Source organism: Chamaea fasciata, unplaced genomic scaffold (assembly GCF_029207755.1).
Source record: "Chamaea fasciata isolate MVZ Bird 193981 ecotype frontalis unplaced genomic scaffold, bChaFas1.0.hap1 SCAF_3, whole genome shotgun sequence".
NCBI classification, from domain to species: Eukaryota; Metazoa; Chordata; class Aves; order Passeriformes; family Sylviidae; genus Chamaea; species Chamaea fasciata.
This window is the reverse complement of record NW_027094088.1, coordinates 53,523,573-53,529,605: the sequence shown is the minus strand read 5'-3', so window position 1 is coordinate 53,529,605 and position 6,033 is coordinate 53,523,573.

Below are 6,033 nucleotides of genomic sequence, written 5' to 3'. Positions count from 1 at the left end.
GTCTGTCTGTCTAGAGCTCAGCAAGGAAAAGAGTTCTGAAATAGAAATCTTTTGATCTTAAAATGACAAGATCTGAATAGTAAAACCCCCTCTCATAAGAAACACAGGCTGTAATTATGGCACATCTATTATTTAAAATGTTCTTGAAAATTCACATAAAAGCTGCTCAAAACAAAGTAAAGCATTAGGTCAGGGAGTGGTCTGTAATACTGGGAAAAAAATTAAATACATTTCTGCCTTTTTAATTCAAGCATTTGCTTGAGGTATTTGCCATACAATATATAAAATGTTTGGTCCAAATTAGTTGATCCTTTCCCTGTAATTTATTCTCTTTTGTTTCAAAGAAGATCCTGTGCATGCATCTGCAAAATCTTTGCTGGTCTTTCCCTTCCTATACAGCCTCTACCCTGGACAGCTGAGCTGTATTTGTGCCTGATGGTTGGCAAATCTGGCAGAGTCACTGTAAACATGTTAGCCACAGCTATTATAAACAAAATTCTGCAGTGTAACTGTCTCACAGCAGACATCAATTAACCTAGGAAAACGAGTGAGCTGGAGCTTAGTCATATTTGATAATTAATGTGTGATGGTTTCCAACCAAAATTAATAAGTGATGGAGTAAAACATATGGAATAATGCTTAAGCTTACATCAAAGGCAAATATTGAATACATTAGGATAGATTATCTCTACTCTTTCTGGAGTATACATTATGTTCTGTTAAGATGTGATGTTCTGAATTTCTGCCTGGGCTTCTCAGAGAATTTGTATGATAGCTCACAAATGTGCTCCCCAGTGCCCTCCTCTCCAGCACTCTTCCAATTCAGCTATCATTTTTTTTGTTTCAGATAAAGCATTAACACTCATTATCTGTCAGTGGAATAAAAAAAGAAAACAAAACAAAACCTTTAAGACCCAACAACCTTTTTCTTTTTCAGATAAAACATCTTTCCTGGGTGACATTTCTGATGTTATCAGTAGGAAAAGCCTTCAAAGAAAATGGGTATCAAGCCTGAAACATTACATAATGCTGAGTTGAAAGACGAAGTGTTTTCTGGAATTTTAATTTTTTTTTAAAGCAGCTGCCTTTAAGTGAACACAGCCATCACTGTTATAAAATATTCAGAGCCTCATACATATCAAACAGAGACACAGTTACTAGGGCAAACAAGCTCACATATCCATTAAACAAACACTTAGAATTTTTCCTGAGCCCATTCTAGGTGCTTACAATACCACTAGTTTTAATTGATTTTTACCCGGTCGCCATTTGTTCTCTTTTTTATGGTAATTTTCAACTTTCCAGGACCCTGCCAGCTTTGTGGGGGAGCAGCTTGCCATGCAGTCATGGGACCCAGAGATTAAAAGACTTCTCCATGATAGGTTATTAGCTATTCCACTTGCTGCACCATAGCTCATTTTCCCATTCCTAATTGATCACTCCATTGATCAGACATTACAGAGATGGCTTAGTAACCTAAGCCTCAGCTTTGAAACGCAGTATACACTGCAATTACCTGAAACTCTTCAAGGGTGCCTGCAATTTTCAGACAGTCAGAGGCTCAGCTAATCAAAGATTCTGGGTAATGGAAAGGAGGGAGGAGAGCTGTTTCTGCTGGGTTCCCTAAGGCCAGGACTTTCAAGAGGAGACTTGAAAGAGGAGAGGCCAGACTTGGAGAGGAGGAATGTGTCTGCAAAATTTTCTGTGCAAAAGTCTTGCGGGGTACCAGTGCATGCTGAGAGGAAATACAGAAGCCCCTGTGCTGAAGATGGGTTGCCATAACTGGCACCTGCTGACAGGTGCAACAAAAACACTTGCTGAGCCATCCCCTAGCAGTAGGAGTTGTTGCACCCAGGAGTTTGAAATGCTTCACAAAGTCTCTTCTGTTAAGATAAATATGACATTAAAATGTGAGGTCTCTACTATTTTCTCTGGCATTGCAGATCCTGCCAAATAATGTTTTTCCTCTGTATATGCTAATTATTGCCCAGTTAATATGCATCATGCTCCAGGTGTGCACATTGTGGTATAGGTCATCTGCTCTGAAGACTGGTTTTCAGTGCACATTGTGGTACAGAGGATAAGATATTTCCCTTTGAAGGCAGTTTATAAATCTTACTGGGCTTCTTCATGATGAAAGGCACTATAGATACATAAGAGATCAAAGCTGTGTAAAGATCAGTGGTATTTGTTTGCATGAGGTTTCTCTTTCTGCTCCTTCTGAGGATTTTGAGCTTCAAAGTTTCAGCTTTAAAGAAAGTTGAAACCCAAAAGAAAACCCCAGCAAAACCCACCATGTTTTAGCTGGTTTGGGGTCAGGCCAGCCAAGGGACACAGGATTCCAACATGGACTCAAAAAGCTCTTCTCCAACATTCTCTATCTGGTAGCAAAAGCTGGCAACCAGAAAATTGTTGGTCTTTCTTAATGACAGTAGAATCCAGAGCAGTAAGTTTTGGTGGGAAAGAATGCTGCTTAACAACAAAGAGGGCAAAACCAGCTTAACTCAAAACAAGCGTTTCTATTTTTGTCTTGTCAGCCTGCAAGCAAAGTTATCATTTTTCACTATACAGTAGCAATTGGCCTAAAAATTCAGATGAATTTATTATACAATGTGTGGTATAGTTTTTAAAGTGCACTTTATTTTTCACTTAAATGTTTTAACATTGAGAATTTTGAAATATCTTCTGCAGGTATCTATAGGAATTGGGAATGGAAATCCAGTACATTAACTGAAAAGCACTGGCTGCAAAGCACTGGTTTTGACTGCTATGCACTTTGATATCAGATTGGTGTTTGGCATCAAGTAAGTCATCCCTGATATATGAGCTTCTGTTTTTCAACAGAATCACTGCAGCAAATTTTCTTTAATTCATAGTGTGTTCTAATAAATGACAGAAAAATAAACTTGTGACCCATAAGAATAAGATTTCTATAACAGAGTCACACTATGGTCCCACAGGACATACAAAGATGTTACAAATACAAATACATAATGTGGTGAGGCAATTTTTTTAAAAGGCAGATAACTCTGTGTGCCCAATCTGAAAATCCTTTCTCTCTAAAGGGCTGCAAAAAAAAATATTTATCAGTATTGTCTGCTTATCTATTATCAATAAATGTCTTACTGTGAGCATCTAAAATCCACACATCTAAAACCACTTGTCCTTTTTGCTTCATTCCTTTTAAAGAAAAAAAAAAGGACCTAAATGAAAGGAGAAGGAAAAGTAATAAAGAACTGGTATGGATCTACATATGTCTCTGTAGAACAACAGAATATGAAAGCAATGAACCAGATCCAGATATATGAGTGAATCCCAGACTTTCTGCAAATCATCTCCACAGTACTCTTGAGATAAGTCGTACCAAATAATAAATAAGCTGCGTAGCCAGGCAGAGTAGAGAACAATAACCTGTCCAGTACATTTTGTCAATTTTAAGTCATAGCCCAACTGCCAAGGGGAAGGATAGGAATCAGGAATAGAGTTTAATCAGTTGCTATTGCTTGCAAGAACTCCAGAGGCCTAACAGAAAAGACAAATGTAAATCAAGTCCAGTGGTGCACGATAAAAGTAAGCTCAGTCTTGTGGTGAAAATGTTTCTTCTAGGGAAGAATACAGAAAATGTTTCTGTACTGGAAAAATCCAACCAACCATGAAAGTAAATGTTCCCATTCTGAGTTGGTTTTTTTTGGCTTTTATTTTTGTAAAAGAAGAGCAAGGCAGAAAGCATTAAGTTTGAAATACGTCTTCATGTCCCAGGATGTCCCATGCTATCCTGGGGCATATCTAACACAGGAGGCACCCCTCTCTACCTGTCAAAACTGTTCTCCCTTTATGTTAGATATTCTTGAACTTTACCCTTTCCTATCCCAAGTGAATAGCTTGACCACAAAATTGTCAGTCAGCTCCTCAGGTTTTTCCTCTTTCTCTCCAATGTATGTAAGTGTTGTGCTATTTACATTCAATGAAAGAGCTTCAGCAGGAGCTAATGAGGCAGACACTGTCCCTGCACGTTCCTAAACCATGCATATGGCAATAGAGCTTTGGTCTGGGAAACTTTGCTGTGGCTGAGTGGGCTGTGCTGCAGAGGAATTGGCACCAACTGCTCAAACTCTTCGGAGTGAGTGAGTGAGTGAGTGAGTGCTGCACCTCCGTCGTCGGGAGAGGAAAGCCTCACACCGCCAGCAGGTGAGTGCGGGAGCCAGAGTGAGGGCCAGCCAGAGGGAGGTCACAGGGCAAGAACTGCACCCATACCCCAAATTGCTCATTGTCAGCTACCTCCTCCCAGCTCTGCTGATGATCAGAGTAACACCTCAGATTGGAAGGAGAGCAGGATCCACAGTTGTCAGGCTGATGAATAACTGAACTGATTCTCTTGAAGCTCCAATTAATAGCAAAAAGTCTTTCATAGAAACACATGTCCAATTAAATAAATGATGATTTTGGGACATAGAGGATTAAAAATTTCTTAAACTATCTGCATAAAAGACTACAAAATCTGAGTTGTTCCGTTCCAGAACCTCTGGATTAGCCCCCAAATACGCCTGAATCAAGTCTCTGCAAATAGCTTTATTTAAATGTGAAAGGAAAAATAACTTGTCTTGTTCACTCCATTCTAAGTTTCTAGTGCTCAGCACCCATGAAATGGATTGCTTATTGTGAGATGATGTCTTTTTTTGTGCCTTCCAAAGCCTGTGAAGAATGTCTTCCTGGTTAATAGGTTGATTTAAACTGTATATGCTCCAGAACATAAATATAATTATTTATCATACTTGCCCAAGATAATGACAGTAAAGAAGACAAGGCTGAAATTCTTTACGATTTCCTCTCTCCCACAACCACTGACATTCAGCACACAATGCACAGATGGCATGCCACATAAAGGATCACATTAGCTGTTAAACATTTTTTCTTCCCATTAACTAATTTAACAATATGTCCACACTATGAAAGAAATAGACAAATTACAGAAAACTTCTGTCAGCTTAATCCCAATTGCTAAAACAGGCCATTTGCCCAGATGGGATTGTTTTCTGGCCTATCAGGTTTGAAACATCTAGAAAGAAATTCCACAACTACCAGCCCAGATTCTCACAGTGTTGATTCAGCTCTTCATCCTTAATTGCATTTCAGGCATGTAACCCTCTGGAGAGTTTTGACTGACAGCCTAAATATTGAAGGCTACTCTGTTCTGCGTGCATGCTAGGTGACCTGAATTTTCTAAAACAATGAGCTCTTAGGAGCCTGGTTTAAGTCAGCAGATGCCGTAGGTGACAAAAATCACAGCAAAAGCCCCTGAGATTTTTTTGCCAGAGTGGGCAGTGGACCACTTTAAACAAACATTCCCAGTTTGTTTTAATTTGCTGCCTTGTAGAGCAAATAGACTGTTAGTGACTTTGGGGCTAGTGGTACTGTGGGGGCTCCCTCTGTAATCACAAGCACGGCAGAGCTGGGCAGGCTGCTGATCTCTTCTCATCACCGTTTGTTTCCCTGTTTTTCTTTTTGCTTCTAAGCAACACAGGAGTATGGAGGGAGCTCATGGATTATTAAGCATTAGCCTACAGGCTAATTTTAAGAACAAACATGCCCTCTGTTATTCCTACAACTAAATGTGATCAGAAAGTTGAGAAAAATCAGCAGAAATGAGAGACCAGCTGAAGAGTAACTTGAAACTATTTGAACTCACTGTGGCTATTCTACATTATCCACTTTAAGTATCAGTGTTGCAAACAGCACCTTCCTTCAGTGTAACTTTTTGCACAGGAAACGCTGATGATGAAAATAAACTCCTGTTTTGTTCTTACACTCCCTTGAAATAGGAGAGTAAGCCATTTTTAAATAAAGGAAAGCAATTAGGGGGTCACTGACCCACTGTAGGAGAAGGGAATACAGGCGAGCTCGGCCCTGATAAGTAACAGCTGTTAATTACCCAATACAGCCTCACCCCTGTTAATTACCCAATACAGCCTCACCCCTCATGAGTCACAGCTATAGCCAATAAAGGTAATGTGGTATAAGGGAGTGGGCTAGCTG